Below are 26966 nucleotides of genomic sequence, written 5' to 3'. Positions count from 1 at the left end.
TGAAAGGAACAGTGTCTAAGCATTTAGGAAGTGAAGTATCTAGTCCAGTAGAGCGATGACATTAACCAGAAGAGTGGCAAGAAAGAGAGGGAGAAGTTATATTCGTATCATTCTGAGAGAGGCTCTTCACAGCTTACAACCAGGAGGAGCAAACACAGATGCCTTCCATCAAAAGTAAGATAATTAATTTTGGGGGGAAAGATTGAAGTTTTTCAATATAGGATACCTGCCCATTTTCAGTAGAATCAGAAAAACACATTTTGATTATAACCGAACCTATAGAATTTAAAATGTTATTTTGGTTCTTGGCTTTCCATAGTATTTATCTCCTATTTTGTACATCTTTTAGAGTTAATTATCCTGGTTTTTTATTTAAACACCAGAAATGCACAGAAACCCCTAAATTCCTCAATCACCTGTCTCCAGATTTTAATTACACGCTGCAAACAACATTGTTTCCAAAGGCTTTACCAAATGGTGAATTGTCCATTCAGAAATCCCAGGGAGGAAGATTATTAAAACATTAATTACTCCTTTCCTTTTTCCTTTCCTTTCCTTTTTCCTTTCCTTTCCTTTCCTTTTTCCTTTCCTTTCCTTTCCTTTCCTTTCCTTTCCTTTCCTTTCCTTTCCTTTCCTTTCCTTTCCTTTCCTTTCCTTTCCTTTCCTTTCCTTTCCTTTCTTCTTTCTTCTTTCTTTCTTTCTTTCTTTCTTTCTTTCTTTCTTTCTTTCTTTCTTCTTCCTCTTTTTTTTTTTTTTTTTTTTTTTTTTTAAGTAGGCTCCAGGCCCAGCATGGAGCCCAACACAGGGGCTTGAACTCACAACCCTGAGATCAAGACCTGAGGTAAGACCAAAAGTAGGACACTTAACCTACTGAGCCACCCAGGTGCCCCAAAATATGACTCCTTTTTAAAAGCTGGCATTACAATATTGAATGATTACAAGGCTTAACGATGATAGTGAAGTTCATACCTGAGTTATACATAAAATTTTCAGAGCTTGTACACTGTCTTTTGTATTACATAGACCAATTAAAAAGTTCTTCCATTTCCGACATGTCCAGTTTTTTCCATACTACTTCTCAGGAAAAAAAGTGCGGAAACAACAAAGCCTCATGGCATCATATGATAGAACTATATAGGGATTAGGTATTATAGGAACAATTGTTCTAATTGTTAGAACAATTTTTTTTTCTTTTAAAGCTTTGTTTATGGTTACTTATTCGTGCTAGAGAGGAGTTTAGAAATGTGGTTTCATTTCTTAGGCTATTTGGTTTCTGATTGTCAAATTCTGTTTGAGACAAAATATATTGCCCTGCAGTTTAGAATTTACCCAGTATTCTTTCTTTTGGTACCCCAATACAACTTAGATTAACTGTGTATAAGTGAAAGCTACAAATAGAGTTTTGTTTGAATGTTTATATTTGTCCAAATATATGTTTATCCAAATATATTTATTGAGATTTTTGTTGTTTGAGATACTATGGTTTTACTGAACACAAACAGTGGAGGCTTGTCCCTTGTACCCTATTACATAAAGATTTGAATTAGCTTATAGGAAATACTCAAAAGAATGAAACTGAATATAAATGAGAATTAAACCTCTATGAAGATCACGAATGAAAACAATAAAACCTGTTCTTTGGACAGGATTCCAGCCTCCCAATTCAGGGTTTTAGCTGTAGAGAGCTAAATTGCTTTACTCATACAGGGTTTCAGTGACTCAGCACAAAAAACATCTGTTGCTCACCCAAGTGAAGCTTAGTTTTGGGGTCCTCATGGGGTGACATTCCACAGGGCCATACTTGTGACTCAGCCTTCAGGAGAAAGTGGGAACTTCTCCTGCTCAGTTCAGTGGATGGGTAGGGAAAAAGCCAAGTCCTGTGGGAGGCTTTCTGGGCCAGCACACACCACTTCTCATCCCATCGGCTATACTCAGACGCAGCCTTATTTCATGTGTTGAAGGCTAGAAAACGTAGGCTGGCTCTGAAACCTGGAGAAGAGAGGATATAGGTATTGGGGACATAACCAGTCTGCAGGCAAGGTACTTGGCCGAGCATCCTTTTGGCCCATCCTGAGGGCCAAAAAGAAGGGGAAACAACATCTTCATCTCTACACTGTAGTCATCATCCATAGAAAACAGACCAGTTTCCTTTCCTTAGTATGTTCCCAGAACTTACACTTGGAGTTTTGTATTGGCTAGTGAGTATATGCAGCACTTAGAATGTAGTTTTTGTTTTTTAAGTAGGCTCTACGGCCAATGCAGAGTCCATCACAGGGCTTAAAATCATGACCCTGAGATCCAGACCTGAGTTGAGATCAAGAGTTGGATACTTAACCAACTAAGCCACCCAGGTGCCTCTAGAACCTGGTTTTTATGAAGCTGATTATTTTCTAGTCTTAAATGAAGTTAAAACACAACTTAATAAAAACATTTCTGCAGAGAGTCAAACTAATATGGTTTATGTGCTTTCTAGTGGTAAGAGTGAACACATTGCATATCTGTGGAAACAGCCATTCAGGAATAATTAGCCGCAAGTGGATTTTTTGGTAAAAGGCGTACAGAAGCTGGTTCGGAGTTGTCTTTTCTGATGAGGTTGGAATGTTGGTATTTTATGTTGTCAATTAAAGGTAGTTTCTCCAAGAACAGAGAATGATTGATTAATTCAAAGTCAATGTACTGCATGCAAAGCTTCTAGAACAAGCTTCTAGAACAAGCTTCTCTTTACCTTCCAAAGGTAAACAATAGCCTTTGGGCCAAATCTGGCCTTTTGCCTGATTTTGTAAAGAAAATTTTATTGGAGCACAGGCTTGCCCACTAATTTATATATTGTCTTTGGCTGCTTTTGTGCTGTAAGACAGAGCTGAGTAGTTGCAACAGGGACTGTCTAAATACCAAAGTACAAAATATTCACTATCTGGCTCTTCAGAGCAAAAAATCCCAACCCCTGTTCTGGAGAGTGAGTTTCTGCCCTTTCTTACAGATATCACATTGTAGTGTGGGAAAAAGATGATAAATAAACAACAGAAACATATGTAGTTATAATGACTGTGTAGAAAGTAAAGAAGCAAGGGGAGAGTGTGTCAGGGACTGCCATTTGTCATAGTGTGGTCAGGGGAGGTATCCCTCGGGTGACAGTTGACAGAGGTGTGATGTAGGTGAAGGAGTGTACCAGTCAGGCAGATATTTTGGCAGAGAGCCTTGGGGGCAGAGGAACAGTGAGTGCAAAGGCTATTGAAGTGGTAGGAGGGTAGTGTGAGTAGTGAGGGGTGTGTAGTTACAGAGGTCATAAAGGGCCAGGTCATATAGGGTCCAGGAGACTGTGATGGCATTTGAATTTTATTCTGAGTGAGTTGAAAAGCCATTGCAAGTTTTTGAGCAGGAAAATGATACCAATTGATTTAGATTTTAAAAGGGTCACTAGGAGTGCTGTGTAGAGAATAGATTGTAGGAGACAAGGGTCAAGAGAGAGTGGATCTGTCTGCTGCTAGGCTTTGCTTAGATGCTGAGGATATCAAAATAAATCAAATGGTTCCTTTCCTTGAGGGGCTGAAAGTGTAACAGCTGAGAAAAACATGTAAAAAGATTACTGTGATATACACTTAGAGAATTGGAAAGCAAAAAGGCACCCTGAGATTGCATAAGAGGGGTGCTTGATCCAAGTGGGAGATGATGTCCTGACCTGAGAAAATGGGAGGACACTGATGAAAACTGATTGGAATAGGTGCCCATTCTGTACCTGAGCCCTGAGGTTCTTGAAAGGACTGCACGAACAGATCACCAGAGATTTTATCATAGAGCAGAGGGGGCAGTGGGTTTCAGATTGTAATGGATGCTCTCTGGAGCACGATTCTAAGATTGACTAGAATCAGTCTAATCAATGGGAGAGAATGTGGGAGAATGATTCTAAGATTGTGTCAAGCCTCAATGGGATACGGTGCAGTGGGTGCTGAAGGGGGAGAATGATCTTTGCCATCTTTGGCAGAGAGCAGGACCAAGGTAATTTTGGTCTGGAAAAATTAAAAGTCTCAGTAATTATCTATGGAATGTATTGTGGAGCATTGCTAACTTTTCCCATGAGCCCAGCAGCATGAATTAGTTGCAAAATATATCTTTGAGTAATTAAACAAATTGATCTGCTGTCTGGAGTTATTGGATCTGACCCAGTGAAACCTTGGAGGATGTCTATAATGATGATTTTTATTTTGGAGAGAGGTGCCATGAACTCATTTTGGATAATAATTAGCTGAAAAAAATTGCTGCCATTTTTTACTGGCGTCGAGAAGGTTATTCACCTTTTTGTTCTCTTTCGTAGAGTGTTTAGATCATCCAAAAGGAATTTTAGTGATTGTAATACAGGCTTTAAAAGAAACAGTGAGATGAAATATATACATTCACTGTCATAGAAGGAGTTGTTATTTTTTTATACTGCTATACTACTCTTAGAGTGAACAAACTTCAGTAAGGATATAGAGGATTTGAACAGCACAATTAATAAATTTGCCTTGCATGTCAAGATACTGTCCCTAACAACTGCAGAATACACATTATTTGCCTATGTGCATGGACATTCACCCAGGCTGTCAGGTTGTGGGACAAAACCAAGTCTCAGGATATTTCAGAGAATTGAAGCCAAACAGAACAGTATTCTCTAAATTAAACTAAACTCAGTAGCAAAAAGTAAAATTGTTTCTAAATAATCCATAAATCATAGAAGATATATTAATTACAATGGGAATTTAAAAATACAAAATATTTTGATCAGAATTAATATAAAAATACTACATATCAAAATTTGTGGGGTGCAGCTAAAGTTATACTTAAGAGGAAAGTTTATAGCTGTAAGTGCATGTTAGGAAGGAAGAAAGACTGAAAAAAATTCAGTGAGCATCTGTATCCATCTCTAGAAGTTAGGAAAAGAATGGCAAACTAAACCCAGCGGAAGTATCTCTGAGTTTGACCTTTAACATGGGGGTTAGTGGTGCCAACCTCTGGGCAGTTGAAAATTCACATACTACTTTTTGGTATGGATTTTAAGTCAAGGTCAGAAAACCTTTCCCTACACCAATGATTTCTTTAAGAACTTGGGTAGCTTTCATTTTTTTACATTTAGATTTCTGCTATACTTGGGAGTTTATCCTGGTATGTGATATTAGGAATGGATCTAATTTTATTTTCTTCCAAATGGCTGTTCAGTTGTCCCAACATTTATGAAACCCATCTTTGCTCAAGTCATTTGAGATGCCACCATTGTTATATATTAGATTTCTATATGTAAATTGGGTCTGTTTTGGGGGTTTCTGTTACATTTCATTGGTCTGTCTGTCTTTTCAGGTGCTGGTACCACCGTTTTAATCATGGAGCTTTGTTCTAATATTTGGTAGGGCTAGTTTCCCTTATAGCTCCTTCTGTTCTGTGTTATCTAGTGTCAACTTGTCTAGCTCCGTAAAGAAACTTCTGAGTAATTTTTATTGGAATTACATTATATTTATAAATTAATTTAGGGAGAACTGACAACCTGATAAAGTTGTGATGTCTTAACCAAGTCTCACTTTGTGTGCCTTTCAGGAATGTGTGAATCTATATAGATTTCTTCATATAAGTTTTGAACATTTCTTGTTTAAGTTTGTGCTCTTTTCTGTTGCTGTTGGTAAGTGGGATTTTCTCTTCCATTATGCATTCTAAACAGTTATTATTTGTGTATATGAAGGCTGTTGGTTTTTCGTTTGTTAATTTTATATATGCAGAATTCTCTTTCTTGAGTTGTTTTCATCAATATCTTTGGTTTTCCATGTTTACTCTTGTGTCATCGGTTTAGAGTTTTATTTCTCCTTCTCCATTGTTTGTGTCCTTGTTTCCTCTTGCCTGACTGCACTGGTGAATGCCTCCAGAACAGTGTTAAATCGTAGAAGAGGTAGTGGGCATGGTTTGCTTGGTTCTTGGCTGTAGTCAGTGTGCCTCTGGTTTTGACCCAGTAAGATGTTGGTGCTCCTGCTCTGTCCTGTATGCATACTTATGTTCTCTCTCTCTCTCTTTCTTAGTGAAGTCATGTTAAGGAGTGTAAATCCATTCCGACTTATTCAAGAGTTGTTTTTTTCAAAATTAGGAATGGATGTTGAATTTTGTCATTGACTTTTTCCGCCCTTTTGGAGGTAATTTGTATTTTTTTCTCCTTAGATTTATTAGTATGGTGAGTTGTATGACTAGATTTCCTAATACTGAACCATTCTTGCATTTGATAAACTCTTAGTCTGGTGTTGGGGTTTTTTCTGTAATAACACAGCATCAGTGTTCATAAGTGCTCTTTGTCATTTTTGTTTTTGTTTTTGTTTTTTTTTGTTTTTTTTTTGCTATCTTTATCAGGTTTAGGTATTGTTACGGTTGATTCATAAAGAATTTGGAAGTTACTCTTTATTTTCCACATTTTAAATCAGTTTAATATTGGGACTACCTGCTTTCTAAAGGTTTGGTAGGTTCCTCTGTGATATCTGGGTTTGATTGTTTTTTGGTAAGATAGTTCTTTGACAACTTTTTCTGATTCTTTTAGGGAAATTGGTTGGTTTAAGCATTCTGTGTATTGGGGCCCCTCTTAATACACTGTATTTCCTACTTACTTTTATCTAGGTTTTTAAATGTGTTTGCATGGAAGTGTGCAGAGGAGTCTCTATTTTTATATTTTATCTTTTTTATATTTGTGTATTTGTTCCTTTTCCCCCTTTTTGATGAAATTAGTGTATGCTTTAAATATATAACATAAATTTATTTAAATATATAACATAAAATAGATCATTTTAACCATTTTCAAATATACAGGTCTGTGTTATTAAGTACAAGTACATTCACACTGTTGTGCAGCCATCAGGACCATCCAGCTCCACGATAATTTCATCTTTCCATATGAAAATTCTGTACCTACTGAATACTCCCCATTTTTCCCTTCCCCGAGCTCCTGGCAGCCACCTTTCTGCTTTGTGAATTCGACTATTCTAGGAACCTCATATAAATGAACTTAGTTTTTTTGAGAACCAGGATTTTTATTAATTTGTTCTCTACCACATTAATTTTTGCTTTTTATAGTTACCATCTTTTTAAACAAAATTTATTTATTTATTTATTATTATTATTATTTTTTAGATTTTATTTATTTATTCATAAAAGACATGCAGAGAGAGAGAGAGAAAGCGAGAGAGAGGGGCAGAGATACAGGCAGAGGGAGGAGAAGGCTCCATGCAGGAAGCCTGATGTGGGACTCGATCTCAGGTCTCCAGGATCAGGCCCTGGGCTGAAGGCGGCGCTAAACCGCTGAGCCACCCAGGCTGCCCTATTTAGTTATTTTTAAAGTAAACTCTACACTCAGCATGGGACTCAGACTCACCATCTCAAAATTAAGAGTCTGAGCCAGCTGGACGCCATCTTTGGGTTCCTTTTGGTTTATCTTGTTCTCCTTTTAGCTTTTTTGGAATATCATTCATTCACTTTCTTAAAAAGAAAATGATGTAAGTGTTTAGGGCTCTGGACTTTTTTTCTGATTAGTACTTTAAATTTTTCCATGGACTCTGATATGTGATATTTTCATTATCATTATTTTTCAGGAATTCTGTGATTTGTTTATTCTCTTTCTTCCAAGAGTTTAAATTTTTAGACAGGAAGACTTTTTAAAAATTTAGTTTCTAGCAGTTTCCTGATTTTTAAAATAATTGTTAATTTTATTGGTGTTGATACAGAAAAATTAACATATCACTAGGAGCTTGGTGAATTTTTACAAGATATATTCATTCACCCATGAAAGTAGCACCTAGAACATTCAGTGTCCCCTTCAGGTCATGACCACCCTACTCTTAAAGGGTAGCACCTATGTTGACTTATAAATTGATAAGTTTTACCTGGTTTTAAATTTAGGTCATTATATATGGTTTTGTATTTAGATCTTTTGTTAACAATTTTTAAAAATTCATCTATGTTGTTGTAAGTACTCATGGGTCATTTATTCTTTTTGCTGTATTCCATGTGTGACTGTACCATAATGCATTTATTCAGCTCTTCTTCTGGTACTGTTTTACATTGTTTCCAGTGTTATTTTTAGTTTTCTTTGCATTCTAATAGCTGGTTATTGTTTGTAATGTTTCTGTTTTAGGATTACATTAATGATTTATTTGTGCCTTAATATAGGTAATTGTTTTGTGTTTGTTCAAGAAGGTGTATTGTCCATTAGAGTATGGTTTTCATATATGTCCAAAAAACCTACTTTATTGATTATATTGCTTAGATCATTTACTTTTTTTTAAGATTGTATTTATTTGAGAGCGAGAGAGTAAGAGAGAACTAGAGAACAAGCAGAGGGGAGGGGCAGGGGGAGGGGAAGAAGCAGACTCCCTGCTGAGCAGGGAGCCTGCTGTGGGGCTCCATTCCAGGACTCTGGGATCATGACCTGAGTGAAGGCTTAATTGACTGAGCCATCTAAGTGCCCCAAGATCATTTACTTTTAGTCCTTACTGATTTTTTTCTTCTTGACCTGTTTTGTGTACGGAGTAGTGTGTATTTCTTGTTTATAGAGAATTTCTATTTCTTCTTGAATCAGTTACAGTTTCAGTTATTTGGTTTACAAATATTAGTAACATTTATTTTCATTGTGAAATAATAGCTTTTAGCATTTATCCATTTGAATACTTTACATCTTAAATTTTATTTTTTTCTGATATGATTGCAACCTAAATGCTTCCATTTGCCTGGTAAGTTTTTGTGTATCCCTTCATATTTAGCCTTTTGAATCATTGCATTTTAAATATGTCTTCTCATGTGTACAGGGTAGAGTTGGCCTTTCCTCTCTAAGCAAGTTTGAAGATTTTTTAAGAGGCAAGTTAAGCTTGTTCACAGTAATTGTTATAACTGATATATTTGTTTTCAGTTTTCTTATTACCTATGATATAATTATTGTCTGTATCATATTTACTGTGTTCACTCATTATTAGGTGTGTTTTCCCTGAGTTAGTAGAAAACTTCTTTTCATATCTGGGAAGGATTACATTTTTGTCCTAGTGATTACTTCTCAATTACATGAATTTATAGTACCTTTTTTTTTTTAATTTATAGTACCTTTAATCCCCTTCCTGCTTTTTAACCCGTCCTTTTACTATCTTGTACATCATCTTTAAATGACATCTTTTGATTCTTGCCTGTTATATAATAGTGATTTTATTGTTTTTTTCTTTCTCTTTTATCTTCCCATTATTTTAGTTGCAATTTTCTACTTTGGCATAACGTAGGTTTATATACATTCTTCTCTCCATGACCCCAGTCTTGTCTTTAGTTTTAGTTCTACAGTTGAGTACAAAAACTGTTCACTTCTTCATCAGCCCTTTTGCCTAAGTTTCTTCAGTCATTCTGTTACCCGTGGGAGAGTCTGCATTGTGTGAATGGAGGTCTCAGTTCTTAGATTCCCTGTGGAAGATTTACATGAGGATCTGCACTCACACCTGAATAAAGACAGCCAGAAGGAAAGTAGCAAGCATAAAGCAGTTTATTACGGACAGTGTACTCTCAAGGTGGCAGAGCAAGGCAGGCCCAGAAGTGGCAGGTGCATCCGGGTTAGTGGTGTGTTTTCATGTTTGGGTAGCTTATGGGTCATTGTGAGGGCATCTCCGACTGGGGATGTTTCCAGTCATCTGAGGGACTCCTCCTGTTAGTTGGGAGGGCCGGGTTTGGGCCCTAGCTGGTTCTTGCTGGAACAGTCATGGCCATCTTCCCCCATGAGGAGTGGAAACCGCAATGTAGATGTATTCTAGTGAAGCTTGAGGTTACCCTGGGTGCAGAGGTTGAAGAGCAGAGTGCATGTTCTGCACCCGAGGCTCTTGGTCTGCCAGCCCCTGGTGTTGGAAACCATAAGGCTAGAGCCCACAAAGTCAAGGTGTTGTGCCTTCAGGATTCTAATGTGTGACCTGTGTGTCACTGCCTTTGCCTTGAGCCCCTGTAACCAATTGCCGGCTCTATCCCTTGTATAGATGGAGTTCAAGCTATAATGCATCCATTGAGTGTAAGGGATTAATTTCTTTCCAGTGCATCTAGAAGTGTATTAGTTGGGTATCTTTGGGAGAACTGAGAAAACAGTCTCTGATCATTCTGTGATTTAGATGATGGGCCTGAGTTGAGAAGGGTGATGAGGACGGGTGTATGCGTAAGTATTTTGTAAGTTCTTGCTTGTTCAAATATTTTTCATGGCCTTGATAGTTAAAGGACAGCTTGGCTGGATATAAAAACCTTGTTTTTGCCTTTTCCCCTTAAGTTTCTTAAAAATGATGTGCTACTGGGCAGTCCCAGTGGCGCAGCAGTTTAGCGCCACCTGCAGCCCGGGGCATGATCCTGGAGACCCGGGATCGAGTCCCACGTCGGGCTCCCTGCATGGAGCCCGCTTCTTCCTCTGCCTGTGTCTCTGCCTCTCTCTCTCTCTCTCTCTGTGTGTGTCTCTATGAATAAATAAAATCTTTTTTTTTTTTTTCCTGTCTTCAGAGCCCAGTCCAGGGCTGGGATACATATCCTATGCCTCTGTAAGTTCCCAGAACAATTTTTTTTTTAATTTTTTAATCTATTTACTTATGATAGTCAGAGAGAGAGAGAGAGAGAGAGAGAGAGGGGCAGAGACACAGGTAGAGGGAGAAGCAGGCTCCATGCACCGGGAGCCCGATGTGGGATTCGATCCCGGGTCTCCAGGATCGCGCCCTGGGCCAAAGGCAGGTGCCAAACCGCTGCGCCACCCAAGGATTCCCCTGAATAAATAAAATCTTAAAAAAAAAAATGATGTGCTACTTTTGTGTACGTCTGATTTTCTGCTATTGTAAGTTATCTTTTCAGTATCTTAAAGTCTTATGGTTTATTAGTGTACATTTTAGAGTTACTTGTTCTTGGTCAGTTGGCTCTTCTAGTGTCTAGTTTCAAGTCTTTTTTTATTTCCAGAGAATTTTCTTGGATTATTGTCTTAAATATTCTCTTTCAGTATTTTAAACTTTTTCCCCCAGAGTCTTGCATATACATACCTTGGAATATGTGTTACATGATGTTTGACTTTCTTTGCCTATTTTCTGTTTCATTCACTTTCTTTCTGCATACTCATTTCTTTATCTTTTTCTTTTGGTTGGTGTTTTTTTCACTTTTTTTTCAGTGCCTTTCATAAATTTTCATTTGAATTTATTCTCCTTTGGGTACCTTTTAATTCAGTCTTTTGTAATAGGATTTTTAAAATTTCTATTCTAAATAAGTTCAGTTTGCTTTTGTTTCACTTTTTTTTCCACACCATTTCTGTTCTCAGTTTCTGTATTAGATTCATATGTGCTTGTTGGAGGATATTTAGTTCAGTTTTGAGTGTTTTGTTACAGATTTCTTTGGTTTCATGGTTGCTTTGAGAGGGGAGACGTTTTATTAGTGAAATGCTTTGATTTACATTTTGTTTCCTTATAGCAGTTTTGTGTGGGCTTGGGCTTTATTTTTTGCATCCCTGTTTATTTTATGAGTAGGTTTTTTGATTGGAGCGCACTCTTTCCAGTTGTTTCTTCCCTGAAGTTCTTTTTTGAATGATTGGTTTTGATGGGTGGATGGCTTGCCTTATTTTGCTTTCATTTCTGCAGTTCCTTAAATTTTCTCTTCTTTCTTTCTCTTTTCTGCCATGTCTCCAAGAAATGCCACTCTCTAAATATCTGACCCTCCCTCACAAGCATTGCTTCTCCAAACCTGCAACTTCTAGTTCCACTCAACTTTCAAGTCCCTTTTCCTGTAGCCAGTTCTGTGAACTACCAAGTCTTGATCTGCATTCAGTAACTTAACACTTTTCTTTCCAGAGGGTTGGGGGGGGAGGTGGAGGAGGGTCATTTAAGTCTTCCTTCCACCTGTTTTTACTCTGTTTTACAAACCATTTAATATCCCCAGTCCTGTTCTTTCCACCTGCAGGCTTGCTGTGGAGCATGGTGGAAGCTCTGTTGGAACGCAGTTTATTTCTCTCCTTATAGGTTATTTGAAGGCTATTGTATTCTGCCTCCTATTAATGCATGAAGGCACATGGGTCATGTGTGGATTGTTTTGCCCTACTGATAGATGTTTTGGAGGGAGGAAGTATGGGGAGATTTGAAATCAGGTAGCCAGTCTTCTAAGTCTGGAGGTCCTGCCAGGCAAGCATAATCTTGATATCACATATTGTCAAGGACGTTATAAGAAAAAAAATTATAGGGCAGTCTCATTCATGAGCATATTTGCAAGTATCCTTAAGAATAACAATTAGATGTATCAATATAAAAGGGTATAATATGAGCATTTTGCATTTATTCTAGAATGCAAGGTGGTTTTAATATTAAAAATCAAATATATCTCACCATATTAATAAAGGAGAAAAACTGTACAATCATCACTAGGTGCAGAAAACACTGAAATTTAACATTTGTTCATGATGAAAAATTCTTAAGCAAACTAGGAAAGAATAATCTTAGGAAGAGTTTAATCTGCAAGGAGTTTGTTCACCATTATGCTGTGTAGCTTCTAGCCAGTGCATTTATTGGAATTTAGAAGTGTGTTTAGCATGGTTATTGAATTCTCTATAACAACTGGAAAATGAAGTTAACAAAGGTACTATTGTGGCATTAAAAATCCCAATATGGGATCCCTGGGTAGCACAGCGGTTTGGCGGCTGCCTTTGGCCCAGGGCGCGATCCTGAAGACCCGGGATCAAATCCCGCGTCGGGCTCCCGGTGCATGGAGCCTGCTTCTCCCTCTGCCTATGTCTCTGCCTCTCTCTCTCTCTCTCTGTGACTATCATAAATAAATAAATAAAAAATTTAAAAATCCCAATATATAGGAATAGAACTAGCAAGAAATTTATAATACCTTTGTGTAGGAAACTATAGAATAGAGAATTTAAGGAAAAGGTAAATAAAGGGAGATTATATCAAGTTCATGAAATGAAAGACTTAATATTATGGAGATGTCAGTTCTCTCTAGATCAATACAGAGACTTTGTCCAACCTAGGTCATAGCCTGAAATTTTTTGTGGGAGGGCAGTGCAAATGGACTGTTTCTAAAATCTGGAATGTGGAAAATAGAATGTGGAATGTGGAAAAATAGAGTGCCATCAGGACACTCTTGAAGAATGACAAATATTTGGCCTTATGCAATATGAAGAGTTATTAAACAGTGTGGTATTAACATGCATAAGTGTAGGCAAATATGATTAATGAAACTGAGAGTAGAAAGTCCTGAAGTAGGCGCACACATATATAGATGTTTGATTGTGTTAAGTGCAAAACAGTCTGAGAAGGATGGTCTTTTTTTTTTTTTTTAAGGATGGTCTTTTTGATATTGGTGTGTGATTATTAAGATGGGTATCCTTAAATTACATTTGACCCCTACCTTATATCATTTATAAAAATCAATTCCAGATAGACTAAGGTGAAAGGTAAAAAATTATATAGAAAAGCCTCATGGCCTAAGAGTAGGAGAACCTTTCTTAAACAGGACACAGACTATAAATGAATAGATGCTAAGTTGAAATAAATTAATATTAGGAACTTCTGTTTATTAAAATGTACCATTACGATTGTAAAAGTAATCCATAGGCTGGAATAGAATGTTTGAATCACATGTAAACTGACATGTCTCCTACCTAGAAAATTTAAAGAGCTGGAAGAAATCAGTAAGAAAGCCAGATAATCTAATACATAATCTAATACATTTGCTTAAGTAAAATTGTAAAAGGGTAAGAGACTTGAACTTGCACTTTGAAGAAGATATACAAATAGCCAATGAAGATATGAAAAAAAGTTTAAACTCAGTAATCAGGAAGTGCAGATTAAATAATGAGATACCACCACCGTCTCAAGGTCAGCTGAAATTGAAAAGACTGACAGTCTGTAGCGTGGAGAACGTAGAGCAGCTGGAATGCATATCCTAACTGATGGGGGTGTGAATTGGTGCAGACGTGTTGAAGAACTGTTGGGGGTTGTACTAAAGTCGAAGATACCTTATGAACCAGGATTGGTCTTCTATGTGTGCACTCAGCAGCTGTGCATGCATGACTGTGCCCGGATATGTGTATGGTGGTGTGGGTAGTACCATTATATATCATAGCCCCACTTAGATACATCCCAAGTGTTCATCAGTGGTGGAACGATTATGTAAGTTGTGGTGTAGTTGTACATTATAAAGTGGTAGGAATGAAAAAATTGAAGCTGTACTCAACAGCTGTAATCATCTCACAAACTTAATGATGAGTAGAAGATGCTAGACATAGCAGAATCCAAACTGGACAATTTTGCTTAAGTAAAATTGTAAAGGGGTGTCAGGAACAAGGAACGTGATTATTTTAGGGGAAGGAGAAAATATTGATAACTGAGAGGGACAAAGGACACTTCTGAGGGTGCTGGCATTGCCCTATCGTATGACCCTGATGTGGCTCCCTGGATATGTCCACTTTGCGATAATCCTTTGACCTGGAATTTCTTTTAATAGCTGGGTTTCTTTTATATATCACATTTATACTGGTGTTTGGATATAGTTTTCCTTTTCGGCTAGTGTCTGGTTTTTATTCAGTTCACTTTTAAGTGTTAATCTTTTCAGTGAAAATCAACATGGTTTTCGAGCTGTCTTTTCTGCTCCCCGTCTCATTTTCCTAGTGGAAGCCCTGCCTTCCTGTAAAACCTCTGACAGCTGCAGACCTCATTAGTCCTCCTTTCTTCTATACCTCATGCCAGCAGTTCTCTAAGTGTAGTATGGGGACTTCTGGGTGTCTCCAGCACCTTTTAAGGGGTCATTGAGGTCATACTTATTTTCATAATTATACTAAAATATTATATGCTCTTTTTGCTCTCATTATTTTAGAGCATACAATGGGCTTTTCAGAAGCTACCTGACAGGACCACAGTTACCTGAAAAGACTATTAAATACTCCTCTTTCCAACTGGGTATCTGTGTAAGACTGAATTGTCTTTATATACTGCAGTCAAAACAACGTATCACAATGGAATGAATTCAGAAAGTAGATATGAAAATCCAGCTTCCTTTTTTAAGCCAGACATTAAAGGAACTTGTAAAAATATAATGGTGCCAATAGTTTGTTGTCTTGAGAAAAAGTTATTTTTTTGAAGACACATATGTTAACACATAATAAATTTATTTTGTCCTTTATAGTGATTTAATGAATGAATGAATGAATGAATTTATTTATTTATTAGAGAGAGTGTGTGCGTGTGTGCACAAGCAGGGGAACTAGCAGGCATGGGGAGAGGGAGAAGCAGGCTCTCTGCTGAGCAAGGAGCCCAATGTGGGGCTCAATCCTGGGACCCTGGTATCCTGAGCTGAAGGCAGATGCTTAACCGACTGAGCCACCCAAGCATGCCTTTAAATATTTAAAAACATTTCTGTCTTAATTTTTAATATTTGGTGAATATTGATAAATGTAACTCATGAGCAATTGCAGTTTGGAGTTTTATGATAAGAAGTCCTGAACAAAAAAAATAGAGAATTATTGCTTTAGCAATAATAATAAAACCCAGGGGGTTTTAAAGATACTGATGCCTAAGTCCTCATCCAGAAATTGTGATTTAATTGGGTCTGGGGTGTTACACAGGTTTTGAAATTTTTAAATGATCTCTAGATGATTTTGATGGGTACACAAGCTTGGGAATTTTACCAATTTGTAATTGTTATACATCATATGCTTATGTAACTTCTGTTCTTGAGGTCTTGAAACAAATATGGAATGGTGAACCCCAAATGTATACAAAAGAATCACCTTGGGGATCTTAATTTCATTTTTGATTGTTGCTTTTATTGTAAAAAAAAAAAGTTGATTTTTCAAGAAAAAAACTTTTTATTTTGAGACAGTCATGGACACAAAGTTATAGAAGTAGCACAGAAATGTCCCGTGTACTCTTCACCCTGGTTTACCCCTGTGGTAACATTTTGTGTAACGGTAATACACTGTGAAAACCAGAAAGTTGATATAATACAATCTGTAGACCTTATTCAGATTTTACCACTTTTTACATGCACACATTTGTGTGTTGTGTACAATAGTCACATGTATAGATTTGTGTAACCACCACATCAAAGCACCTGCTTATTTCATCATTATAAAGGAGCTCCTCATGCTTCCTCTCTCTCTTTCGTTTTAGAGAGAGAGCATGCATATGCACATAAATGGGGCAGGGAGGAGCGGGTTGCAAAGGAGACGAAGAGAGAGAATCCCAAGCAGGCTCCATGCCCTATGTGGCTCTCATGACCCTGCAATCATGACCTGAACTGAAATCAAGAGTTGCACACTTGACTGACGGAGCCACCCAAGTGCCCCACCTCATGCTTCCTCTTTGTGGTCACTGTGGTTGATTTTGTATATTGATTTGTATCATGTGACCTCATTGAGCTTGGGCTTTAGTTCTAGTTTTATTTTGGATTCCTTAGAATTTTCTGCATATAGGCTCATGACATGTTCTGATGTCCTGATGAAATGATGAAATTCATTAGCCAGACAGTTTTACTTCCTTTCTGATCTGGATGGTCTCCCTTCTTCATTTTCTTTTTTGCTTTGTTGCGCTGAATGGAACCTCCATTACAGTATTGGATAGAAGTAGTAAGAGTGGACATTCTTGCCTTGTCCTGATTTTAGGGAAAAACATTCAGTCCTTCACTATTAAATGTGATGTTAGTTGTAGATTTTTGTTGATCACCTTTGTCAGGTTATGGAAGTTTGTTGGGAGTTTTTAATCACAACTGAGTATTGGGTTTTGTGAAATATTCTTTCTGCATATATTGAGATTGTCATGTAGCTTTGTACTTTATTAATATTCCATATTATACTAATTGATTTTGGGAGGTTAAACCAATTTTGCATTCCCAGGATAAGTCCCATTTGTTTATGGTATATAATCTTTTTTATATGTTCCTAGATTTTATTGAGGATTTTTTGAATCTGTATTCATGAGTGATATTCATCTGTAGGTTTTTTTGTGATGTTTTTGTCTCTTTTTGGTGTCAGTAAAACTGACTTCATAGAATGAGTTGAGAAGCGTTTCCTCTTATTTTTTAGAAGAATTTGTGAAGGATTGATACTGCTTTGATACCTTAAATAGTCACATGTGAAACCATTGCATCTGAGCTTTTCTTTGTGGGTAGATTTTTAATTATTAATCCAATCTGTTAGTTTGCTATAAGTTAATAAAATTTTTCTCTTTTTTTAGACAGTTTTGTTAGTTTACATGGTCTCAGAAATTTTTCTTTTCTTCTGAGTTGTCTAATTTGGTGGCATAGATTTTTTTATTATTCCTTTATAATCTCTGAGTTTTTTTTTTTATGGTTGGTAGTAATTGATGTGGTAGTTCTCTTTCATTCCTAATTTTGCCAACTTGTACATCCTCTCTTTTTATCGTGGTCACTCTGAAGGTGTTTTCACTTTTGTTGATCTGCTTCCATCTAAGTAGGACTTAACCTCAAAATTGTTGAAAAATGCTAACTGTCTGATGTCAGTGATTGTGTTTTAGACTATGGAATTTCAGTGTGATGATTAGGTCTGTCTTTTGAATGTGAAATGGATATTTAGTTCCTTTAAAAAAAAGAGAGAGAGAGAGAGAAACTAGATTAAAATACAAAACTGAGGGATACCTGGATGGCTCAGTGGTTGAACATCTGCCTTAGGCTCAGGATGTGATCCCAGGGTCAGGGGGTTGAGTCCTGTATCAGGCTCCCTGCATGGAGCCTGCTTCTCCCTCTGCCTATGTCTCTGCCTTTCTTTGTCTCTCATGAATAAATAAAATCATTTTTTAAAGATTTTATTTATTTATTCATGAGACACACACACACAGAGGCAGAGACAACAGGCAGAGGGGGAAGCAGGCTCCATGCAGGGAGCCTGATGTGGAGCCTGACGTGGGACTCTGTCCTGACTCTCCAGGATCATGCCCTGGGCTGAAGGTGGCGCTAAACCGCTGAGCCCCCGGGCTGCCCAATAAATAAAATCTTAAAAAAAACATACAAAAGTGAATAAAATATCCAAGCTAGAGAAAGGGGAAGGATGCTGATTCATTATAAGTAAATTATTTAATTGTAATAATTTTTTCACTTTTATTGAGTAATTTCAGATTGTAGACAAGTAAATTCACATATTTTAATGTTCCATATAGGTGAGTAGTCTGGGTCTAGATAAATGTTGAAGTGCCAAGGGTAGGAAATATGGTTGAAATAATATTTTTCCTTTACTGAGGAGACATTTATATTTTGGGTTGTTTTGCACGTACAATAAAATTCCACATACATTGTCTCCTTGCCTATTTTACCATTATTTTTCCTGTCTCTTTGAATTCCTGAAAAAAGAAAAACATGATTGTCTTGCACCTCACCCCTCAGTGGTTTGTAGACCTGATATATACCCCTGCAATGACCCTTTTGTACCAGAAGATGACATTCCTCGTGGTTAGTGTGAACAGTGATTATGCATGGTCTTCAGAAATGAATGAACTGATAATGAAAAGAAATGAATGAGTCCAGAAAAAATGAAACCAAATCATGGTGAAAAACAGATGATTTTTAGACTGACTGCATTTCTGAAACCTTACATGCTGAAAATTGGAGATGTCTGCATTTCCCATAATTTCCTACTGTGTATTTTTGGCTTTCCGGTATATAAGATTTCATTTTAAAAAACAGCCGTTTAAACTTTTCCTTTTAGAAGAGTATTGGGATAGATTCATTAATATGAATGTGTCTAGAAGTGGGTTTTCATAGAGGTGCTGTAGGATAATGTGGGTTAAAGATATTTTCAGTTTCCATTTCTGTCAGGAACATTTGAAACAATCTCAGTGAATGGCATTATGCTCTCAGTGGGCTTTGTATAAAACTGGCCAAGCATTATATTTCATATTCTTTTGTTCTAATTAGCATTCAAATATTATTTCTAAAGAGTTGGATTTCATATAGTTTAGTGCTTCTTGGCATTTCTCCCCCTAATTTTCTAGTGTCAGCCTCAGATTATTTCTAGTAATTTTGGAATTTCTTTTCTTAAAGATTGCATTTGTTTTTACAGACATTGATTATTAATGAAATGAGGAACCCTTCCTTATCTGGGAGGAATGGAATGTGTTTCTCTTCCTAAATTGAGTAGAATTTGATTTATCCTTGTCTTCTCATTGAAGTGCTAAAATAAATAAGATGTAGCAAATTAAATTTAAGTTCCCAGAATTTTTGAAGTTGTATGGATATGAACAATTAGCGAATTAAAGCAAATTTTTGAAAACTTGAATGAATAGAAGCCTAGGGTGGCTTGAATTGACCAAAGCATTTTGAGCTGGTTCCCTGCCCTCTCCTCCAGATGTGATGCAGAAATGATAAATACTACATCTTAAGGTTTTATTTGAAAGCTTTCTTTCTGTTTGGAGAGTACTGAAGTCCACTTAGCATAGTTCTGTAACTGTTATAATATTTTCTTGTACGTAAATTGCTTTGGTTAGCTTCAGTTTTTTTAATTTGCTGTTTTTCCTTTCTAGTGAGATTTCCTTTATGTATCTGTTTAATAGTTTTATTATATAGAGTTTTACTTTCACTGATTCCTTTAGAAAGGAAAGTAAGGGGCAAACTTCATAAATTCATATTGTGGTAGAAGAAAGCAGTTGGAGAGAAGGACAGAGAGTAGTGATGAGCCTCTTGTCCAGTTATAGACAAGTTAAGGTAGAGAAATCAGTTGGAACCCTTCCACTCTTGCTTGAACCAGTTATTCCCTTTGTAGCTGCCTAGCGTTCTAATGAAAAGTTACTGTTAGCCTAAAGGATTAAAACATCCAGTTATTTTACCACCAAGATGGGTTTATTTAGGGATAGCAGAAAATTGCCATTTGGGGCATGCAGGCTGTGGCAGGCAAGTCCCACAGAGGAAGGAGAGAAATGTTTATGGAGGAGGAGGAAGAGGAGAAGGCGGAAGTTGGGAGGGGTTGTTTAACAAAAGTCCCTTGGAGAGAAGCAAGAGTTCAGGCTGATGATGGTTTCTCTTTGGCTGAGTTGCACGGCTGGCCGGCTGAATTCCTTGTAGAGATACGATGTCCATCTTTTCCTTTTGGGGCCTGTGATGGACAGTTCTTCCCATAATTGATGTTGAATGGGCCTCCCTGCTCCATTTTAGTGAGATTTCCCCTTTTCATTTTCACATTACCGAACCACTGCTTTTGTGGGTAAGGGGTTCTGTTATCAGTGGGAGTGAACCAGAACTTCTTGGCTTTTTATTTTTAATTACCTCTTACCAGAGCTTTTTTGACAACCATTTGCTACAAACCAGGCTTTGGTATCAGAAGAGCAGCAGAGGCTGTTTGGGATATTGAGGAAGAAGGAATATGTAGTGGTGCTTTGGGATAGGATGTTAGCAGGTGCAGACTGAAATATATTGGCTTTTGGGACTTAGAAGTGAAGGCATTTTCTTTGAGTATTTGGTAGGTTTGTGGCTGATAGACAATGGGTCCTGTAGTACCTCAGATTCCCCTTTACAAGTTCTTCAACCAAATTTGTTTCCCCTATATAGAGTTTAAGGCCTACCTTTTGCACTTGTCTCATTTCTAACTCACTTAATGCTTCTAGACTTCCTTTCTTTTTTTAAACTCACTTCCAACAAATGAACGCTCTCTTTTTGGAACAGTGGGATGTACATAAATGCAATCATATGTAGATGGTGCCTGACTAGACCTACCTCTGTAGGCTTCAGACTCAGGGCTAGTTGATTGATTGCCTCCAGGACAGGATGAGACAGAATTGCAACCCAAGTCAGGAGTAGGGGCTCTGGGTCCAGACTGATTGGGGTTCAAGTCTTGGCTTTGCCATTTATGAGTAGTGTGGTTTGGGGGGCTTTTGTCAAGTTCGGTGAGCCTTGCTCTTCCCATCTATAAAACAGTGCCTACTCCACAGAGTTGTAAGCAGTAAAGGAGAGCATGTAAATAATAAATAAAGGGTTGAGAGTAATGTACCGAGAATAGAAAATTACCCAGTAGCCAGGAGATAAAGGACAACAGCAAGAGTAAGAAAATTCTCGAGAAAGTTTCAGATCTGTGTGTGTAACTTTGACCATACTTTTGAAGAGAGGGACAGAACAACCTATGTGTCCTTTTTCTTATTATGAATTTGATTATATTCCTTGTTTTTGTTGTTTCTTTAGATGGCTTTTTAGAAAAGTGTCCCTGAACACACTATCCTGTGGGGCTTGGACGGTATATATCTTTTCATTTTTTGTTTTATTTTTAAAAATTCTTTAAGGATTTTTGAATGAGTCCCATGTTTTCATTTTTCTTTTTCTTTGTTTGCTCTTATGCTTTTTTTTTTTTCTATCATAAGTGTACTGTTTAATCCTCATCCCTTATTTCACCCATCTCTCTACCCACCTTCCCTCTGGTAACTCTGTTTGTTCCATATAGTTAGAAGTCTGTTTCTTGCACTGTTTCTTTTTTCCTTTGCTTTTATTTTATTTTTTAAATTAAATGTATGAATGAGATCATACGGTCTTTGTCTTTCTCTGACTTATTTCACTTAGCATTATACTCTCTAGATTCATCCATGTTGTTGCAAATGCAAGATTTCCTTCCTTTTATAGCTGAGTAATAATCCTGTGTGTGTGTGTGTGTGTGTGTGTGTGTGTGTGTGCACACACCACTTCTTCTTTATCCATTCATCTGTCCCTGGACATGGGCTGCTTCCATAGCTTGGCAGTTGTAAATAATGCTGCATTAAACATCGGGGTTCATGTTTCCCTTTGAATTAGTGTTTTTATATTTTTCAGGTAAATACCCAGTAATTACATTACTGGGTTGTAGGGTAGTTGCATTTTTAACTTTTTGAGGAACTTGCATATTGTTTTCCATAGGGGCTGCACCAGTTTGCATTCCTACCAACAGTGTAAGAGGGTTCCCCTTTCTGTACATCCTGACCAATACCTGTTGTTTCTTGTGCTTTAATTTTAGCCATTCTGATAGGTACGAGATGGTCAGTATAGTTTTGATTTTCATTTCTCTGATGACGAGAGCATCTTTTCATGTGTCTGTTGACCATCTGTAAGTCTTCTTTGGTGAAATGTCTTCTTATCTTCTGTCCATTTTTTTAATTGGATTATTTATTTTGGGGGGTATTGAGTTGTATCAGTTTTTTATATATTTTGGGTATTAGCCCTCTATTGGATATGTCACTTGCAAATATCTGTTCCCATTCAGTAGGTTGCCTTTTAGTTTTGTTGTTTATTTCTTTCACCGTGCAGAAGCTTTTTATTTTGATGTGGTCCCAGTAGTTTATTTTTGCTTTTATTTTCCTTGTCTCAGGAGACATATCGAGAATATATTGTCAGTGTCAGAGAAGTGACTGTCCTCTCTTCAGGGGTTTTTATGGTTTCAGGTCTCACATTTAGGTCTTTAGACCATTTTGAGTTTATTTTTGTGTATGGTGTGAGAAAGTGATCCAATTTTCATTTTTTTGCAAGTGGTTCTCCAGTTTTCCCAACACCATTTGTTGTAGAGACTTTTTCCTATTGTATATTCACCTCTTTTATAGAAGATTGACTATATAATTGTGGTTTTATTTCTAGGTTTTCTGTTCCATTCCATTGATCTGTGTGTCTGTTCTTTGTGCCAGTACAATATTGTTTTAATTACTATAGCTTTGTAATATAACTGGAAATCTGGAATTATGATACCTCCAGTTTTTTTTTCATGATTGCTTTCACTATTTGAGACCTTTTGTGATTCCATACAAATTTTAAAATTGTTCTAGTTCTATGAAAAATGCTGTTGGTGTTATGATAGGAATTGCATCAAATGTGTTGATTGCTTTGGGTAGTATAGACATTTTAACAATTTTTGTTCTTCCAACAGGTTAGACTCTTTAAATTACTTTTCTGTATTACATTTATACATAAGTATCCCCTTTCCTCTTTTGAAGCCACTCTGGCTTTGTTGTAGTTTGCTTTTGTGATTAGGAGGGTGTATAAAAACCTGTTCTGTCTCTTCAAATAGCAGATAGTAATAGGAGTCAGGGGTATGGTTGCCACTTACGAAACTTGGAAAGGTTTGGAGTGCAGATGCTATTTGACATGGTCAAAAAGTCCTTCAAAACTCAATTCAGTGAAGTAAATTTTGGGCTCAGTGCAGTGAATATGTGACCTTCTGTAAGATACTGCCATTTTTGCCTAATGTTTGCTTAACTTCTGACTTTTAAGAGGGTACCCCCGGTGTTCTCTTACCATCTCCACTTTCTTCCCAAAAGACACTCACTTGGTTTTGCAGTATTGTGGAGATTCAGCAAACATTGTAATAAAGCCACCTTTTTCTACACTGCCTCTCTTTCTCTGGCATCATAGATTGCAAGGGACCAATAAATTAAGAATGCTGTTTTTTTTTTTTTCTACTGCTTTTTCTTGAGGGCTAATGGTTTCTGCTGGAATGCAAATGACATATCTAAGGATTTTACAGATCTTGACTGAAAAATTCCTGACTGTGGCAAATGAGAATGTTTTATTAATTCCTGGGAAATACTTCCTAAGAGTACTTCTCTAGAGTGCTTATTTTTAAAGTGTGACTTTAATTGCTATTACTATGCAGAACATAATTTTTATGAAACAGTAGTAGGATCTGGAATTAACACTATATGGCCTCTGTTCACCAAATCTGTATTTGATACATTTAATGCAGTTTATTGGGAGTTTGGTTGTTAACCAGAATTATTCATTACAGAAATTTATTAAGGACAGTTTATTGGAGTTGACTTATAATTTCACTCATGTTTTCATAATTAACCAGGTTTTTAGGATGACTCATTTGATTTCAATCATTTTTTAAATTAAAATAAGGAACTTGTAAAATATTCTTCAGGTTTATGTTCAGTTATGCAGAGAACAGTCACGGGCAGCAAAGAAATGGGATACTTATTTAGGAATTTCAGTTGCTAGTATTTGGGATAAGAGGTTTTGTAATCTCTTTGCAAAGTCAGTATTGCCCTGTAGACTGACCTTACAGAAAGTTGTAACTGTTTTAGAGCCTTTTAAGGGAAAAGATGAAAACATTATTACTCCTTTGTAGTTCTGATAGTGCCTGCTAAGTGGACAAGGGAGTGGAGGAACGCCACCATTCCATTCTCTGGGTAAAGAGCGTAGTGTGGCGGCAGATGCCCTCCAAATTGGAGCCTCCGTCATAAAACACACAATATAATGCTCCAAGCAATAATGTAGGAAGCAAAAAAGGAAGGCTTTCAGACAAATGGCCTGATGTGAGCTAGTGCATAATTATAATAAGTGATATGTCTAGGTCAAAAAGGAAGAATGCATTGTTAGGAACTTGGAGAAATACCAGATATGGATAAAGCAGAAAAGTGCATAGAAATAAAAATAACATGGTTTCTGGATCAAGGTGATATGTAACTAATGATCTGGTTTTTTATTGTTGTTGAGGGAGAGAGTGTGTGTGTGTGTGTGTGTGTGAGAGAGAGAGAGAGAGAGAAAGAGAGAGAATGTGTGGTGGGGGCGGGGGAGGGAGAGCAGAAGGAGAGGGAGAGAAAGAATCTTAAATAGGCTTCCTGCTCAGTGCATAGTCCCATGTGGGCCTGGATCTCAGGACCCTGACAAGAGTCACTTAACTGACTGAGCCACTCAGGTGCCCCAAATGATCTGAATTTAAATAGCAGCTGTTTATAGTACCCTGCGAGTGGAGTACCTCACTTAGTGGATGGGCTATTACAGTAGTACCTTTAGGTTTTGAACTGTGAGTCACTTAGGTATACCTAGTATAACTAGTTTTTTTTTTAATCACATAGTTAATTATGACTTGCTTACAGTAATAAATTAGATAAGTGAAATTTTGCTTCATCAAGGCAGTCATCTGTGGAGATTTGAGATTGAAGCTAACAAATGTTACTGGCTGTTGGTTAAAGCAGATACCCTTTCCTTATGGTTTGTTTGACTAATAAGCTAGCTTCTGGAAGGCAGAAGACTGGTTCTTTTTCACCTTGGAGTTTGGCATAATAGCATACATATAGTAGGTGCTCAGTAATCTCTTTTGATGCTGTTAATTTGGTAAGCCTTCACTGCTGAATGTGCATGTTACCATAGACCCCAGGGCAAGTTTATTCATGGGAACCTATTGACCTCTTCATGGCTTTACTGGTTTTATACCAGTATGGTTTTATACCAAAATGCATAATGAAAGATAACACCTTATTGTATGTCTGGTAGTTTCTAACAAGAGTGGAGGTAACAGCTGTAGGTGGTACTGTAGAAGCCTCATGTCCTAGGCTTATGCAGTGTTTGAGGCTATTACTGTGCATTCTGTAGGATTTGATTTTTTTTGTTCTAAAACTTCTTAGTGATTTGGGATTATATGATATACAGAAAGAATGCTGTACTTGAGTGGCATAGAACCTGGGTTGTGTGCTGGTTGGAATTTTAGTGCTGGAGTAGGGCGGGGCGGGGGGGCTTCATTTAATGCCTGATCTTGACTTTGTTGATGGAATTTTCTGTAATGAAGTAACATTTTATGTTTTCAAGTAGTTTCATGTTTGGCTTCTATTGTTTTTCAGTCATGCTTTGAAATACCTTGTCCACTACAAGATTATTGGAAAAACATCCTTCTTTGTTCTGCTAGTTCTTTAGTGGTTTCATTTTGTATATTTTTGCTCCTTATAGAGCTTCATGTGGTATAAGGGATGAGGTAAGGACTCATCTGGGATTTTTTCTCCTGACAGGTACTCAGTTATTGATACAGTAGCATTTAATGAATAATTCTTACCCCAGTGATTTGAAATGCCACATCCATTTTATACTGAGTTCCTCCATATGTATTAGTTCCTGCACTTTCTAATCTGTTCAGTTATTAGTTGATTTCCTCAGAGGTCAGGACCACACTGTCTTAACTACTGTAGCTTTGCAGTATTTCAGTATTTGATAGGGACACTGCCTACTTTTTATTCTTTTTCAGAATTGCCTTGTCTATCTTTGCTTGGTTTCCACAAGAACTTTAAAATCATCTTGTCGGGATCCCTGGGTGGCGCAGCGGTTTGGCGCCTGCCTTTGGCCCAGGGCGCGATCCTGGAGACCTGGGATCGAATCCCACGTCGGGCTTCCTGCATGGAGCCTGCTTCTCCCTCTGCCTGTGTGTGTCTCTGCCTCTCTCTCTCTCTCTCTCTGTGACTATCATGAATAAATAAATAAAATCTTAAAAAAAAAGATTTAAAAAATAAAAATAAAAAATAAAATCATCTTGTCTAGTCCCTAATGGAATTTTAGGGGGTGCTTAAAGAAAACCTTCCTCTATGATGAATGACCCCAGATTCTTAGAGCCCCATCTGTATGGTAAGTCTGGAGACTTGGTTTTAGACCTAGTTCTTAACTGGCTCTGTAATAAAAAATTAGATTTGTGTTTTATAGTTCTGTAGATGTTTGCAGGTGCTTTTGAAGAATTACTGGGTACTTGCAGTTTTTTTTTGTTTTTTTTTTTTTGTTCCTTTATTTTCTCAATCAGTAGATACAACGATCATAAGAATCCTCAGGGCAGCCCTGGTGGGCCAGTGGTTTAGTGCCGCCTTCGGCCCGGGTGTGATCCTGAACACCTGGGATCGAGTCCCACACTGGGCTCCCTGCATGGAGCCTGCTTCTCCCTCTGCCTGTGTCTCGTCCTCTCTCTCTCTCTCTCTCTCTCTCTCTCTGTCGTGAGTAAATAAAATCTTAAAAAAAAAAAAAAAATCCTCAAAATTTTTTAGCATTGCAGAGGGGTCCTTTATACTTGCAAAAGTTGGAAACAACTAACTGAGAGTTCTCTCAGCTCTTTTCTAAAATTCAGTTCTAAATAATAAAAGGTGGTATATCATCAATCCAATCAAGGATTGAATTTAAATCTTTGTAGACACTGAAAGGGCTACTCTACCAAGAGAAGCTGCCGAAATGTTTCTTGGCAAGATCATTTGTCTGTTTCTTTCTTTTCCTCTGTAAGCAGTTGGTGTTTT

General features: G+C 37.2%; 1 protein-coding gene across 6 annotated transcripts in view; it reads left to right on the top strand.

Moving 5' to 3' along the window:
- WASF3 (WASP family member 3) overlaps positions 1–26966 on the top strand; it is a 133238-nt gene that overhangs the window by 6441 nt on the left and 99831 nt on the right. Inside the window, exon 1 of one of the 6 annotated variants that reach the window (XM_035719341.2) lies at positions 156–174. The exons of the other annotated variants lie outside the window; for them this stretch is intronic. The gene's annotated coding sequence lies outside the window, so the exon portion shown is untranslated. Of the gene's footprint in view, positions 1–155; positions 175–26966 lie in introns of those variants that run through there. 6 annotated transcript variants of the gene reach the window in all.

The sequence above is a fragment of the Canis lupus genome, chromosome 25, assembly GCF_003254725.2.
Source record: "Canis lupus dingo isolate Sandy chromosome 25, ASM325472v2, whole genome shotgun sequence".
In the NCBI taxonomy this organism is placed as follows: Eukaryota; Metazoa; Chordata; class Mammalia; order Carnivora; family Canidae; genus Canis; species Canis lupus.
The sequence above is the reverse complement of the archived record's forward strand: the minus strand, read 5'-3'. Positions and strand labels throughout refer to the sequence as shown.